The sequence below is a fragment of the Ipomoea nil genome, unplaced genomic scaffold (genome assembly GCF_001879475.1).
Source record: "Ipomoea nil cultivar Tokyo-kokei standard unplaced genomic scaffold, Asagao_1.1 scaffold1129, whole genome shotgun sequence".
Lineage (NCBI taxonomy): Eukaryota > Viridiplantae > Streptophyta > Magnoliopsida > Solanales > Convolvulaceae > Ipomoea > Ipomoea nil.
In genome coordinates, this window is record NW_017617557.1 from 1,191,255 (window position 1) to 1,209,442 (window position 18,188).

At 35.7% G+C, this 18,188-nt stretch overlaps 1 pseudogene; it reads left to right on the forward strand.

The window, feature by feature from the left end:
* Positions 1-5,261: 5,261 nt before the first annotated feature.
* Positions 5,262-8,154, forward strand: LOC109183507 (annotated as a pseudogene).
* The last annotated feature ends 10,034 nt before the right edge of the window (positions 8,155-18,188 follow it).

Below are 18,188 nucleotides of genomic sequence, written 5' to 3' on the forward strand. Positions count from 1 at the left end.
TGGAACCGTGCCCACCCTGCAAGGTGGGCACGGTTCCACAGCATAACGATCCATTTACCGAATGCTTTACTGGGTTGCTACAATGTTGTCAACTTTATGGAATGTTACGAACCAACCTGTGTTACGTATAATTGATTGCCTCAAATTGAGAAAGTTAATAGGCAACTATCACAAGAATAATAATCTTAGTAACTTGTTAAGTCAGAATATTATTTGTAGCGAAACCCCCCCCCCCCCCCCCCCCCCCGTCCCTAAAATTATTGTGGAGGTAAATCATGAGTTGCGCAATCAGCCTACTGGTCAGATCCTCAATCCAAACCTTCCAATGTCTTTGAGTCTTTTTTTTCATACATTCTTCCAGTGAAATTCGAGGTCCCACAATGTTGCATCTAATCGTTATTTTAAATTAAGGGTGCGTTTGGAAACCCAAAAAATGACTTCTGGAAAATGTTTTCCGAGTTTCCAGTGTTTAGCAAAAAGGAGGAAAATGAGGTCAACGGAAAATGATGTTGTAGTCAATGGAAAATAAGCATGTTTTGGAGGAAAATGACTTCCCCTTTTTTTGGGGGGAATTCATTTTTCAATGTTCATGCTTGGTATGTATAGTATATAATTTGAGTGTGATATAGGTACACTACACATATTGTTAATATATATATATATATATATTTAGATGCTGCACACACACATATATTTTTTAGGGCTACTGGCTCTATTACAATGTATTGAGGCTCGAACTCACAACCTTCCAAATGAAAGTCTAACCCAGATACCATTAGACCACACACACACATATATATTGACATTCAAAATTATCCACAAGGCTTAATGAATACTATTAACAAAAAGATTTTTTTAATAAAAAATATCAAATAATTAAAATGTTGAAGTATACAATTTTTACCATTTTTCTACTCATTTTTTGAAAAATGAACCAAACACACGAAAACAATTTTCCGTTGTGCAGCTAAACATCAAAAATTAAAATATTTTCTGAAAAATGACTCATTTTTCGAAAAACATTTTTCAGAAGCCATTTTTTAAATTTCCAAACGCACCCTAATTGACGAACCAACTACGTTAAGCCCGAAACGTTTATCGCCAATTTTTCAATTGATGTTCGGAGGTTTTTCAAACAACGAACATTTGTACCTTATATTTTATATATAATTAAATCAGTTAAATTTATTTATTTGTTTATGTAGACACATATCTCACGTGTTATTTAAGGGGTCCGACCACAAATAATTGTGTCTCACTAGGTGGTGCACCATATGTGGTCCACTACTTTCCTTGAAATTACGCTATGTAATAACATATATTGTGTACATAGTTAAATCTTACCAAAAATCAAAACATAAATGTATAAATTTGACTATGTATTGGACACTAATATATATATATATATATATATATAAAAATTGAAAACTTGTAAGTGAATTGAAATATATTTACAAATTTACCTCACCCACACGTCTTCAAGCGAAAATAATGAAGGCAATTCAATTTGGACAATCATTATTGTATATTTGTATGGGCCTTATTTTGTATATACTATAAAATGATATACATTTAGTACACAAATAATGTATTTTTAGTATATTATATTAAAAATGTACTTTGTTTTTAGAAAAAAATACACTATTTGAATACTAAATGTAAATTATTTTATATAATGTACTTTTAGTATATTAAAAATGTATTTTCTTTTATAGTCCGTACAAGCTACTAGGATTCAAACTTATTTATACAGAGTGATATCGTATATAAATTACTAAGTATATAACTGCATAGCCCAATATAACAAGGAAAACGTAAAATAATTGTATAATATATAGTTTCACTTCATATAGATTTATCTCTCATGTATTATTTGCAAGCTATTACATAAAATAATATTTACCGCATACCCCTCAAATAAGAATTGTGAATTTTTCTCTTCATAACAAAAAGTGAAAGGTCAATATAATTGCAGAAATCGACTATTGTACATATTCACTATGCTAAAGAATTCTGAACTATATTTTTCATTCCTGAGTAATAGCCAAATTTATAAACACGGCTTAAGCAAATTTTGAATAGTTAGTTTCTAGTGGAATTATGGGAAAAAATAAGAGGAAATTTCAATTTTGGTCATATGACTATAGGGGTCTTGTTAATTTTAGTTCTTGACTTTTAAAAGTGTCAATTTAGTATCTTAACTATGCAATTTTTGTTAATTTTGATCATTCCGGCCAAATTTCGCGGAAAAATTTTAATAATTAAAATAATGAGAATATTTTGGTCGTTTCACGTCTCTTTTCTTCTTTCCAGGCGAGTCCATCCTTCCTCTACCGTTTTCGGAGAATGCAATGAACTAAGATGATGGGGAAAGGAGGCTTGATGATATTAAAGATAGGGTTTTCAGGGAGAAAAAATGCCGGAAACAGGAGAGAAATGGATGGATTCGCCGGAGAAGGAGAAAAGAGGCATGAAACGACCAAAATATCCTTATTATTTTAATTATTAAAATTTTTCGGCAAAATTTAGTCGGCAATTTGGCCGAAGTGATCAAAATTGACAAAAATTGCATAGTTAAGGTACTAAATTGACACTTTTGAAAGTCAGAGACTAAAATTAACAAGACCTCTATATAGGGATGGCAACGAGGCGGGCCGGGGCCGGGGAATGGGGTCCCCGTCCCCGTCCCCGAAATATTTCCCCATTCCCCGTCCCCGCCCCGTTCCCCGACGGGGATGGGAAATTATTCCCCATCTCCGTCCCCACGGGGAATTTTCGGGGGCGGGAAATCCCCGCCCCGTTTTTTATTTATGCCTATTAAAAAAAAGACTAATTTTTCTATAAAAAAAAAAAAAAAAAGAGACTAATATTATTACAAATCCATATTGTTAAGCCTTGAATCATTAATCAAAATACATAGATTAATAAAATTAAAATATTCAAACTCTAAAATCCCTACAAATATGCAAACTTACAAAGTTCCAACTTTCTAACATAAATAATAATCATAAAATGTTCAAACACTTTAAATTTTTTTAAAGTCCTCCAAAGTCCAAACATATTACATTAGTACATGACAAAACAAAATAAACTTCAAAACTTCAATTTTCAAGTTTTGAATATTCAACTCTTCCTCAAAATAATTTATCACTTCAGAGTCTACTACGATGAGGCGATATCAATCTACCACTAGTACTGAAAGCGGATTCTAAAGCAATGGTAGAAACTGGGCTAGTTGCTTGAGTTTCTGAAGCGGATTCTGAAGCAACAAAATAAACAAGTGTAAAATCAAAATAATAAGATAAACAAAAAGTAAATTTAATAATTTAATAACTACAAAAATACACAAGAATCTCACCTTCAACAGTTGGGCTAGTTTCTTGAGTTCACAGGCATTGGAGTAAATGAGTCACAAACGCCAACATGAGAATTATCACCTTCAATTCTAATAAGTAATAATATATGAAAAAATAAAATTAGTTTAACAATAAATTCTGTTTGTAATTATTTTAATACATTATATGAACCAGTGATTGAGAAATGGTAATTAAAATAACTAAACTGAATTACAGAAATGACTAAACAGAAATTAAAATATGCTAATTATTCTATGAACCAGTGATTGCTAATTATTCTAACTAAACAGAATTACAGAAATGACTAAACATAAATAGTAATACATTCTATGAACCAGTGATTGAGAACTATGCTAATTATTAATTAGTAATTAAAATAACTAAACAGAAATGAAAAATGGTTCATTTACCTTCACTATTGCAGACTTGTAGCCTGAGACCCGTAAGAATAGAGATGGAGTCAGGGAGGCGGCGGCGCGGCGAGGCGACGGAACAGAGAGGGAGGCGGTCGACGGAAGTCATGGAACAGAGAGGGAGGCGGCGACTCCGGCGAGTACTTCAGGTTGGAGAATGGAGAGAATGGAGATAATGGAGAGACTAGGGTTATGAGAATATGTGAGACAGAGTGGCAGACTTAGAGAATAGAGAGTTAGGGTTATGACTTATGACTTTATGAGCGGTTATCTACTTATCTTTTGTTTTAATTTTTAAACTTTTATTATTAATATTATATATATTCTATCTAATATTATTAATTTATTACTTATTAGCGGGGAATTCAGGGCGGGATCGGGGTTGGGAATCGGGGTCGGGGTCGGGGCGGGGAATGCAATCCCCGTCCCCGTTCCCGTCCCCGGCGGGGATTGGGTAATTCCCCCCATCCCCGCCCCCGTTCCCCGAAATAAATCCCCGAATCCGTCCCCGTCGGGGAGGGGGTCGGTTTTCCCCGTCGGGAACGGGTTCAATTGCCATCCCTACCTCTATAGTCATATGACCAAAATAGAAATTTCCTCAAAAAATAATTATATTACTCATTCTATCTCATTTTATTTGTCATACTTACTATTCATTGGTCAAACCAACTTTTTCTTCTTAGTTTATTTTCTTTAGTATTCTTTACTTATTTTTAAATTTAAGTTTTTGTGTTTAATAGTATTTTTAGTGTAGTTTCTAAATATATAAATTTTATAAACTAATACTAAATTTAATAATATGAAAAATTGGATTAAAAATAACTTCAGTTAAGCTTCGTTAATCGAATCAGACGCATAAAATCGGACGGAGGACATATTATATTGTTGGTGTCAATAGGAGCATTATGTTGTGGACCCTTGTCCACCATGTGCATGGTGGGCATGCTGTAAATTCATAATTTTTATACTGTAAATTCATAATTTCTATAATGTAGATTCATAAAATTTATAATGTAGATTCATTATTTCTATACTGCACATTCATAATTTCTGTACTGTAGATTCATAATTTCTATATTGCACATTCATAAATTTTGTACTGTAAATTCATAATTTCTATACTGTAGATTCATAAAATTTATAATGTAGATTCATAATTTCTATACTGCACATTCATAATTTATGTACTGTAGATTCATAATTTGATAGCTATGTGTTCATAATTTAACAACTATACAGTTTAGAAATTATGAATGTGCAGTATAGAAATTATAAATCTACAGTACATAAATTATTAATATGCAGTATAGAAATTATTAATCTACATTATAAATTTTATGAATCTACAATACAGAAATTATTGATTTACAGTATTGAAATTATGAATGTACAACATGTCCACCATAGACATGGTGGCCGGACAAGGGTCCAGCATAATTTGCCGTGTCAATAAACGTGGGCCTTTATTTACCTGTAGGTGCGTGTATATATAGTGAGCTACAAGTTTCAATGGCGCAGTTGAAAGACGAGCGGAGAGAAATATCAGTGACACAGTGACGTGGCCGGCCGGTCGCCGGAGAGAGTGAAAAGATGGGGAGATCTCCGTGCTGTGAGAAGATGGGACTGAAGAAAGGTCCCTGGACCAAGGAAGAAGACGAAATCCTCGTCGACTACATCAGCCGACACGGCCATGGCAACTGGCGAGCTCTTCCCAAATAAGCCGGTACGCATATTCATCATATCGTTCTGCCCAGGATTCGATTCTAATCCCGATCCGTCGAGTATAACAGCTATTTATCAAACACCTCAAAATAATAAATGTGTAGTTTCAGCGGCTTTTATATATGTATGTATTTCTTTTTGATGTTATATATATTACTGGAAATTATAAAATTTCCGACCACCAAGTGATATTAAATCAAGTTGATACCAAAAAGTGGTCGGAAATAGTAACAAAGGTTTTTTCGGATACCAAAAATGATTGGAACAAGACTTTCGACTTAATTTAAAATCACTTTCAGGTGGTCGGAAATTCTATAATTTCCAGTACTGATATGTTGCTGGATGGCCGCCGGCAGGTTTGTTGAGGTGCGGGAAGAGTTGCAGACTCCGATGGATAAATTACCTGCGACCGGACATCAAACGAGGAAACTTCAGCCATGAAGAAGAAGACGCCATTATCAAGCTGCATCAAGTTCTAGGAAACAGGTGCTTGCTTATATACAATATACTTTAATTAATAATTACTCTGTATTATATTTCTCAGCAACTTTAGCAGAGTTAATCAGAAAACTAATTTGGTAATCACAATATTTTTTTTCAATTAAGCCAGTTAAATTTATCTCTTTACAATAAATATACTTTCAAATAATGACAGTAAACTTTTCTATTAATCAAAATAATTATTATATTCAAGAAAATCCAAAAACGTGGATCACAAGCTAGTTAACTTCAATTATTTTTCAATGAGGAGCATATACCATATAGTATAATATTTGCGTATTATAAATTAAAATAGTGATATTTTCGTATCACAACTTGGATCTTTAAATAATATAATATATATTTTTATATTCTAAATCATTCGTAATTAAGTTTTTCAATATTAGTTATTTTATATAGATAGTCTAAATTGAATTGAGAGTACTAATAGAGATCTGTATTTATACTATGTCGAGAAGTAAAGAGTATGGCCTTATTACTAGATTAGAATACAAAATAGACATTGTGACTTGTGAGGCTCTAGTACCACTAAGATCGGAAAAATCTAAGCAATTTTAGTTAGTATAAATGACTAAATGAGATGTCGGGCCAGGTGTCCCGAAATATTATTATGGAATTATTTATACTTAGCTTCGTTCAACTTGTTTACCCTGTTTGGTAAATGGCGGTTAGCTTTTAACTGATTAGGTTAAGTAGAGGGTATAACTAGTTGATAACATTAGCTGGTTGTAGAAAAGTGTTTGGTAAATTAGTTGTTAGTTCGTAGTTATTTGGTATAATTTCTTTTCTCAAAAAGCTAATTGAAAAAGTTGCTTTGAGTAGCTTTTTGAATTTTATTAGCATTTTGGAGTTACAAAAAGTTAATTAATCAAACATTTATATTGATTTGTTAACTAAATCAAAAAGTTAATAGTGGCCAAATAAGCTAAAATTGGTCTATATCATGATAACGAACACCTTACTATCTTCTAATTGCTAATGGTGATTTTTTGGTCAGGCTATGTATCACGTTGTGTCAAATGTCATGCAAAACTAGTTAATTAGCCAATTGTGTTCACTACTAGCCTAGGCAAGTTGGGTGATGACTTGCTAGCTTATTGCACCCAAGTTGTGTCAATTTGAAATCGAGTTTAAGTTCAAAGTATTGAGCTAATTAAAATATTCAATAACCTCCGACAAAAATTATACTAGAATCGATATATCATATCATTTCTTCTCTCAAAAAGCTGAATTCTCAACTTTAAGGGTCCAAAAGAGCATTTGGGAGAATGTAAATGGATTTGTTTATTTTGGACATAATTTCACACCGCTGTCGAGGTTCAAACTTTGATCTCTTCTCTCATATTGTCTACTGAACCAGTGAGCTAAACATGTACGGACTTGATATATCATTTCTAATGCATGCTTCCTCGCTAAATATTTAATTTGTTTCAAATTTATAGTTATATTGATTAATTTAGGAGCTGAGTAATTAATAATTAAAGTTTGTCCATGTTTGATTTGCAGATGGTCCGTAATTGCTGCAAGATTGCCGGGACGTACGGACAACGAAATCAAGAACATATGGCACACCCGTTTGAAGAAACGGTTAAACGACTACGGTCTTGTTCCGCCGCAGCCCAGCTTGAAATCCAAATCCCAACCGTTGAAACCCTTCGCCATGGATCTCCAGACCCCGAGCTCTCCGCCGCATTCCTCGACGACAACCTCGACCGACGTCCACGCATCGTCCTACTGCAGCATTTCCAGCCACTGCGTGGTCTCCGACGCGGTATTATTGCAGAGTGATCTGCCGGAAGTCGACGAGAGTTTTTGGTCGCAGGTATTTTCGTCGGAGAATTCCAGTGATGCTGATGACCTTTCGGCCACGGTTGACGGCGGGAACCGCTTTGATTCGACGGAGAACGAGGCATACGAGACCAATTCCAGCGTAGAATTCTGGCACCGCCTTTTTAGTAAGGCGGAGAACTTGCCAGTGTTGCCGGAACTTTGACACGCCGGTGTTACCCATCGGTGTAATATCTAATATCTTTAAAAATGTAACAAAATATAAATTAAAAAAAAAAAATACAGAACCAAGCTTGTAAACAGAATCAAATATGTATTAATCATAGTATGAATAAAAATGACTATCGATATTTAAACAATTTACATTTAAAATATTTTAAAATTGTTTGTGTATCTTCTTCTATAGGGGAAAGCTTCATTTTGATCTCAATAAAAATAAAATAAAAAATAAAAAATTATAAATAGGTAAACTAGTTTAGATTGTTCATAATTATTCGATTGAAATCAATAAAGTTAATAGACAGTACTTTGCGGTTATTAAATCAATTACTTGACCAATTTTGTTAGGTTGTACTAAATTATTTATGCATGGTTTAATATGTTTAATGAATTATACTTTTACAAGTTTGAACAAATGATATTGAATGTAACATTGTCGATCGACATCGCAATCAAGAAATATTATTTCAATTTTTTGACTAATATTATTTTAATTTCCAAGATGGTCTGCCATTTGCAATGCGTGAAACATGGAATTCATTTGCAAATAAAGAAAATCGATCATGTCTTGATTTATTGGTTTGTTTTGTTGAAAAAGATTGTGTGAATATACTTGTATCATTGTGTAAATGGTGGTTGTTACTTTTACGGGTTTTGACTAGTTGTTGACGGGCTAATACACTTGTTCATGTGATAAAATATAATATAAATAAGAAAATGAAAAAATAAATTAGACATAATATTTTAATTTAAAAAATCGAAAGGTAAAAATCACAGAGTTTTTATTTTTAATTTTTATTTTTTTTCCAAGTTGACGAGGAGGTTGGTACTTGATAGTATAATTTACCTCTACTGATTAGTATAGTTAATATACTATTATATATGATGATATTCCGTGCACCTTTGAATGGTATATAATTTGTTTAATGAAGTAATTAGTTAATTGAATGCCGACAAAATGAAATAATACATACAAAGGATACGTATTCACGTGTAAATCTGTCTGCACGTACCACTGTATTGCCTGTCTGTCTTGTTGTGTACTAACGATAAAGACTGCATTATTTCTTGGGTGTGAGGGCCAACTTGAATTCCGAGAAACACGTTTTTGCATCACCGAGTCATCTAACCTTAATAAATTTATGATTGATTGAACAGATAGAATGAGAAAAGAGCTTATTAACCAGTAATCTAGTGATTAATAAATTACATTTAAAACTAATTTTCAGTGATAGAGTGAAATTTTATATCCTGCCACCTTAAGTTGGGATTATATTGTGCATGCAAAGGTATATAGTTTAGTGTTGGATAGTGCTTCTAGTAGCAAAGTGAGTGTTCAAATCTTATCACTAAGGTGGGTTCCTTATGCACGTAAAAGTTTACAGTTTTGTGTTGAGTGTCGCTTCCGATGACATAATGAATGGGAGTTCGAACTTTGCCACTTGGTTGAAATTCTTGTACACACATAAGTGTATAATTTGGTGTTGAGTTTTGAAGATGGACATGCTCAATTTATCTCATTATATGCTCAATACAAACGACATTACTTTACTTAGTTTGTGAAGCATCCAGTGCAACAACAACACCGGCAACAAGGCCAGCTCGAAAAGTGTGGCGAAAGGGAGAGGGCCCCGAGCTATCCGCCTCTAACACGAAAAAGAGGGGGTACAATCACATCGTGGAAGAAGGAGACAAAGAGTCAGAAGAGGAATCGCACAACGCAAAAAGCATGTTATTCGCTAAAACGCATAAGATCAACAATAAGATTATTGATGTAACTATTGGTCATGTCTGCCCTGATCAGATCAATTTTGTTGAATGAAGAAATGTGTATACTCTTGTCCACGGAACCCTTTGTGTTAGCAGAGTGGGAGCCTGGGATCATGTCTTCGAACTCATTTGAATGAGGCATGTCCTCGTTCCCAAAAAAAAAAAAAAAAAAAAAAAAAAAAAAAGGAAGAGCTCGCACACTCTATTCTCTAAGGGGCGGCAAGGGATCCGATCACGCTAGCTACCTGATGGAAGGACGTTTTATTGGTCAAGTTCAAGACTTGGTTACGAAAACGCTATCCCCTAAGGCCAGTATAGGGTCTGACCTCGTTCACTATCCTGCGAAGAGTTGACCATTGACCGAGTCCAGCTGGCTGAAGTGAGCTATGAACACACACACAAAAAAAAAAAAAAAAAAAAAACAAACAAACAAATAAAAACATAAAGAAAAATATATATAAAAAAAAAAAACAAAATTCAATAAATATTTTTAAAAAAAAAAAACATGGTCAACGCAGTCCTCGGCATCTGCCATGGCCGAGGCAATCCTTAGCCAATGCCTTTGCCATGGCCGAGGCCGCCCTTGGCCATGGCCTTCACCGAGGCAATCCTCGGCCATAACCTTGGTCGAGGTAGTCCTCGACCAAGGCCTTTGCCATAAAAAATTAAAAAAAAAAAACTAATAATAATAAATGAATAAATAAAAAATAAAATATTATTATAAATAAAAAAATAAAAACTAATTTATAAAAATATATATTAAAAAAAATTAGTCGACTGATTTCTCTACGTGTACCCTGTAGGCAAAGGGATGTGACAGAATATTCAACGAGTTTACATTATTATTATTCCCACTCCACTACTCTCTCAACTTGGGAGTAAGGGTTGGTGACGGAATAATTGGACAAGGTACTAGATCCGATTCGATGCGTCTAGCCGGTCAAAGCAGTCAAACAACAGTTAGGAGTAGAGAACATGTGGAACGGTTAGAAGAGCCCGCACATCATTACTGGAAATTATGGAATTTCTGACCACCTGAAAGTGATCTTAAATCAAGTTGAAAGCCTTGTTCCGACCACTTTTGGTATCCGGAAAAACCTTTGTTGCTATTTTCGACCATTTTTTGGACTTTTTGGTATCAACTTAATTTAAGATCATTTTCAGGTGGTCGGAAATTCTATAATTTCCAGTAGTGCATTAAAAGCATTGGACAAGGTACTAGATCCGATTCGATGCGTCTAGCCGGTCAAAGCAATCAAACAACAGTTAGGAGTAGAGAACATGTGGAACGGTTAGAAGAGCCCGCACATTAAAAGCACCGTGTAATCAAATATAGGAGTTATGGATGACAACATCTCTTATTATGAGGTCGTTGCTGTCATTATTGTAACCGTTACATGTTTATAATATAAAAGCTGACCCTCTGTAGCAAGAGGTGAACACACGTTGTTGTTGGTGATAATGAACCAAAAATTGATTTAATATCACAAAATAATATTTATATATACACACACGAAAGTATATAAAATATTATTCGATATATCTATCTGAAATATATAAATACACACAAATATATATATATATATATATATATATATATATATATATATATATATATATATATATATATATATATATATATATATATATATATATATATATATATATATATAAATTAGACCATCATGGTTATATGCATGAATATCTACGGAAAAGATATATACATATCAACCAAATGGAACTTATAATCCACAGATTATAATTCCAACCAAACTATATCAAAAAGAGAGGATTTTTGCTTAGAAGCATAATCCAAAAACACATAAGAAGAAGAAATTGGCTCGTGTTTGGGTATAGAGTTTCTAGCGCGAGTCAAGAGATCACTCTTTCCTTAAAACCTTATTTGCCACCTCCCAAAAGTGCTAGGAGCGTTGTGGCCTAGGTTTCCCAGGAAAAACGTGCTACGGTTCGACGTTTGAGCACCCAAACGAACGAACCCGGCGAACTAGAGCAAAGCCTTGAACACAGTTAGGCTTAAGAAAGGAGTAGAAGCAGAAGTATTTTGAAGCTGAAAAATATATTTTCTTGTTGTGTGCTTGTTCATTGTGTTGTAAAAAACTTCTGCCCTCTACCCCTTCTTATGTAGGGATGTTGGACTTCAATAGCATTAAACAAAGTCATTAATCTTAGCTTTGTAACATCTGAAACAGCAAGCAATTACTCAGGATTTAAATTCAAAAATTGAAATTGAAATTAATTTTGTAACTGAAGAATTTAATCCCACGTTCGTCTGTTGGCCTTCAGCCTTCAGCCCTAGGCCGAAACTGTACTGCTTCAGTTTCCAAACCAATGTGGGACAAAAACTCACTTTTTCCCTTCATTTTTCCAACTCAATGGGTCTACTTTGAGAATCAATATCTCATTCACCCATTATCCGTTTTGAGTGTACAATATATCAATCTGTTCGTCTCACTACGAAGAATCCGAATCCACTTTGACCCGACCCATTTCGGAAGTGGACCCCACTGATAATTGTACCACAAAATAGCCACTTAAAATGCCATTTTAATGCTATTTTTCCAACAATCCGCCACATGAATGAAAAATTGATTTTCAAGGTATTTTGAAATCGGAAACAACGGTGTTCAAACGACCGATCCCTGCATAGGATAGGTAGAGGGTACCGCACCCTTTGAACCTTCCCTTGTGAAGACATGTTTACTCTACTGGCTGTACGGTAGAACACGATGTCTTTTAACCGACTGCCATTTGTGTAGACGATGACATATCTCACACAGGAACCTCCCAACCATGTTCTGTTCTCATGAGTGTGCCCATTTTGGTCGTGGGTCACCGTTCATGGTTCTGCGAGAGTTTCTAAAGAATTGTGCCCAACAATTCTCCTTTGAAGCGACCCTCACTTCTCTCTTACATAGGTGATTCTTTCTCGAGTATCCCGCATACTCACATATGTCAACCGATATTCGAACCATTAAAGCATTAACGTGCTAGCCTCGTACGGGAGTCATTGTTTTCAACGAGGAGTGGTAGGGAGTCCGAGACCCCCATAGTGACACGCTCCGTTCCATAATTTAGTTGTCCCATTGAACCTAGGTGCCAGCTAGGTTGGGTATCCATTATAGAACTTTTAGTCCAAGGGCTTTAGACCCATTCCTCGTTCCAACTTCTCAACAACCATTTGTTTACCCTCGGGTTAGCGAGTTAGTGGCCGCTACGTTATCTTTTGACATCACGTAGTCAATAGAGATAACCCTTGTTGTGAGAAATTGTTTAATGGTATTATGTCTACGACTTATAAGTATAGACTTACCATTCCACATCTAACTCTGTACTTAACCAATTTTGGCTTGACTATCGCAACGCACACAAATTAGAGGTCCGAGTTTACCTCTAGGAACATTCCCAAAAAATTGCATAGCCATTCGGCCTACTCACTCGCGACACGAGTGTAAGGCTCTCAGCTTTGATCCATCATGGATCATAGCTATCACAAATCGTTTGGAGAATTTCCATACAACCAACTGCACTGGCCTACGTAAACACATAGCCTTTAATGGACTTAGTGTCCTTTGATATCTGTGCTATACTTTCCAAGTACGGCTAGATATCCCATGTAGTGCAATCCGAAGTCACGAGTATACCTTAAGTATCTCATAACTCTCACTATTTCCTTCTAGTGCGTAACACTAGGGTTACTCGTATGTCTATTGAGTTCATTAACCGCCAAGGCAATATCCGACCTAGTACAACCCATTAGATATAATTAAACTACCAATAATCTGAATGTATTCTCCGCGAGAAGTACAATCTTCGTGATTATTGGCTAGTTATACGTTAGTATCTAACGGTGTCCAAGCCACTTGATTATCATCCTTTACAAGGATTTAATCAACACAATGAGATTGACTTAACACGAGACCATATGGTCTTCTCACGATTTTAATCTCGAAGATTAAATCTGCCAAACTCACACCTCTCATGTCAAATCTCGAATTTAACATGTTCCTGGTAGAATTGATCATTTGATCGTTACTACCCACGATGAGTTTATCGTGTATAAATAAACAGTGATATCACCGTCTATCGTACGCAATACGTAGACACACTTTCACTTTCGTTTATACCAAACTCGTTGGTCATCATTGTATGATCAAAGCCTCACATACCGAATACTAAGGCAATTGTTTCGAACCATACAATGATCTCACCAATTAGACACTTTCTTTTCACAGCGTGGAACCACAAACTGTAACAACCCAAAATTTCATTTTATAAATCCAGTATTAAGAAATCCCAAAGTAGCTTTTTCACTCCATTAAAAATTTTCGCGATCAATCGGTGTTTGAATAAAATAATTTTTTTCCATTTTAAAGTTAATTCGATACCGAAGAAATGAATTTCATTCGAAAATTCCAAAGTTTCCGGGTACTTCGCGTACCAAGATTTAAATCGAGAATTTTATCTGAGTGAGACCAGGAGAATTCAAAAGGGAATTTTGAACAAGTGTTCATCCATATAGCTTTTGGAAAAACAATCCCAAAGTAATAAAAGATAACATTTCTAGCCCATGGTTCACGTTACATGGTGGACCACAAGACATCCAAAATCCCTTATAGAATCATCTTTTAGCTTTGGAAATTACCCCTTTACCCTCAACCAATCATTGTGAATCATCCTAGGGTTTTGAACCCTATATAAACCCCTTCATTCCATCTCATTTTCCTGATCTCATTCTTTGCCTCTTCCTCATTTCTTGGCTGCCAACAACAAGAAGAAAGACAACAAGCTAGTAAGCTTGTTCATCCTTCATTCTAGCATCTTTTCTCTTCTAGTTTTCTTTAGTCTTTGAGGTTCTAGGCTAAGGATAGGATAGGAGACATAGGTCTACCTGCCTGCGAGAGCTGCTCGACCAAAAGCTGCGCACGTCCCAGATACTCGGCAGCCGAACTGTCTCCTTGCCGGAGAGATTGGAATTGACCGAGGAGGTTCAGGCACCAGGCACGCGTTGATGATCCGAGAGCTGCGGTGATGGAGAGCCACACCGCCCTGGAGGTCTCACGGCCAACCGCCAAGTGCATGCATTCGTCCGAGAGAGAAGAAACGAGGAGACTAAGGATCGACTGATCTTGTTGTATCCATTGGGCGTACGCTGGATTCGCTACTGGTGACGGAGACGAACTGCCGGAGCCATCGCTGTAGGAGGCCGCTGCAATGGTGGCTGGTGGACACGGAACATCTCATTCAACGTAACCAATGAGCCCTTGTCCACGTAGGAACGGTATGATCTGCATGCGCTAAAACAAAAAATTCCGGTTGGTGAGTTTTAGGGAGATGAAGTGATGAGCGGAGGTGAGATTGTTTGTGGTGATCGGTGAGGGAAGGGTGGCAGCAGTATTCGTGCGTTCCGAAGAGTGTGGCGACATGGCTAGGATACGGTAAGAACCTAACACAAAGCTGATACCAGATGAAGTTACGGTAAATTGATTGATAGATTGAAACTGTTACACTGAGAGTCCTAATACAAGAGGACTCCTAAAGAACTCCTAAACTATAGGCTATGTACAAGCAAGACTAAGCACAACCACATAATTATATTAAGACTCTAATAGATAGAAGGTGTGTTGGGAAGTGTAGGTGGTGAAGGAGGCTCAAGTTAGGCCAAGAGGAAAAAGAAATCCAAGCAAGAAGACTAGACTACAAGAGGTATAACCCCATGGATTCCTCTTTAGATTTGGCTCTGTGAAACCTAGTTTTGAGTAGAAATGAGTAGAAACTATGAGCTTTTGATGTGTTTATGCTTAGAAGTGATCTAGTATGTGTTTGTGAGTTGTTGAGATTGTTTTGGAATTGTTTGGATAAGTTTTTGCAGGTAAAATCTCATCTGGTGCACTACACATTGTGCACCAGATCAAAGTGACGGCCCTAGCCGCGGCCCATCAGAAGGGCAGCCGGCTAGAGCCGTGGTGGCACGAGACTAGGGGAACGGCCCTAGAGGATGGCCGTTGCCTAGTCCCGGCACATCAACGGGACTCTAGGGGCGGACTATGGAGAGTCCCGCCCCAGGTCCCTGAGTATGGTCTGTGAAGAAATTTTGTGCAGTGGCCGGGCCCTTGTGGCTCAGCTACGTGTCGTCTTGGACCGAGTGTTACGGGCCCTTGTGGCTCGGCTCTTCGGGTTCGTCTCAACACACGTTTTGGCTTTGAATTCGTGGAATTTGGATTAAAAACAAGTATGTTAAGAAGGATTTTGTGAAGAATTGTTACACAGTGCATATTTTGCTAAATTCTCTGTGTTTGTGAAATTGTTGTTTATGTGATCAAATAATGTTTTTATTGAGTAAAGAAGCATGATCCTTTGAGAATATGATTTATTATGAAAGCATGATTAAATTGTATTATTTAATCAACGAGAATAGAAGCATACTTGTTGAGTAAAATGTATAGAAATTCCTATTTCGCAAACCGAGAATGATGATATATCCTTGAATACTTCATGTTAGTTTATACATGATTTAGAAGCATGTTTTAGAGCATTTTGACATTTCACATGAGTCATATTTCAAAAATGCATAAAGGGCCAACTTGAGTCCAAGAATACTTTCAAAAACCATAAGCATGTGGTATATTATTCTTTGATGCATTGAGAAGTAGTAGAGTTGTTTGCATGCATGAGATTGATGCATGAGAGATATATTTATATATTATCTATATCGGTGAGGTTTTGGAGGATACCGTCTGGACTATATTCCTCTCGGGAGATATTTATGGACATTGCGGTCCCAGTATATGTAACGCGACGTATTACCACGTTTCGAGGTTGGAAACTTCCCGCTGGGCTTGGAATCCTGGTTAGGGGGTGTGCACACTAATAGTTCGATACCTGATTCCACAGAGTTTGAACCACGAGATTGGTTCCGTAGACGGTAGGAGATATTGGGTTGGAGTTATGCCGTTCCCGATGGGGTAAGCCACACTTCTGTGAAACCCTAAGCCGTCTACGAATATAAGAGAAAGAGAGAGAGTCAACAGAGACTCAAGAAAGAGAGTCAACAGAGACTCAAGTATGAGAGTCAATATAGACTCGATAGAAAGAAAGAGAGTCAAGAGAGACTCGAGAATGTAACAAAGAAACCTCCACAGAAAGTACTCTAATTTATATATGAGTGTATGATTATATTGTTGCACTAGATTGCATACGAGTATGATTATATTGTTGCACGAGATTGCATAAGAGCATGAGTATATTGTTGCACTAGATTGCATACGAGTATGATTATATTGTTGCACAAGATTGCATAAGAGCATGAGTATATTGTCGCACTAGATTGCATACGAGTATGATTATATTGTTGCACGAGATTGCATAAGAGAATGAGTATATTGTTGCACGAGATTGCATAAGAGTATGAGTATATTGTCGCACTAGATTGCATACGAGTATGATTATATTGTTGCACGAGATTGCATAAGAGAATGAGTATATTGTTGTACTAGATTGCATAAGAGTATGGGTATATTGTTGCACTAGAATGCATGAGAGTATGATTATATTGTTGTACAAGATTGCATAAGAGTACGAGTATGTTGTTGCATTAGATTGCATAAGAAGCATGACCATAATGTTATACATGATTGTATGTGAATGAAGCATCGTAAGAGAATTGTTTAAATGAGAAGCTTAACTTAAGGTATTCCTTTGAGCATGATTATCGTGTTGTAGTAGAAGTTTCACTTATCAAGTTATGTGGTAAGAATGTGAAAGCATGTAAATACCTGTGGTATAGTCTTTTAGCATGATCCTATCTGTAAAATAATAGTGTGTATATGTATCTACATCTACATCTACAATTTTAATAAAAGCCAATAATGTCAGGCCCTTAACTGGAATAAAAAAATATTGGTCCTAATTGTTTCTTAAAATAAATAGTTCATATTATTTTGAGGGACTTTCAAAAAAAATATTATTTTGAGGGAAAATGTCACTTTTTCCCCCTAAATTATGTACTTATAGCACTTCTTCCCCCTCAATTATTTATGTAAGCACATTAGCCCCCTCAATTATTTTAAAAGTGGTGGTTTTTCCCCCAAATATATTAAATTGACATTTCTACCCTTAAAGCAAACATTTTATTTATTTCACTTCTCCAACAAATTATTGCGTATATGTAGCGATTACCACGGTTCGGTTCGAACTGAACCAGACACTATAGCAATCGAATTAAAATTTTTCAGTTATGATTCAGATCTAGAACCCAATATTTGGATTTTAATTTATTAAATTTAAGAATTAAAAAAAAAAAAAAAAAAAAACAGGATCATGAACCGTGAACTGGTGGTTCCGGATCCAGTTCACGATTTTGAACCGTCTTTATTTTAAAATTTTATTTTTTATTTTAAAA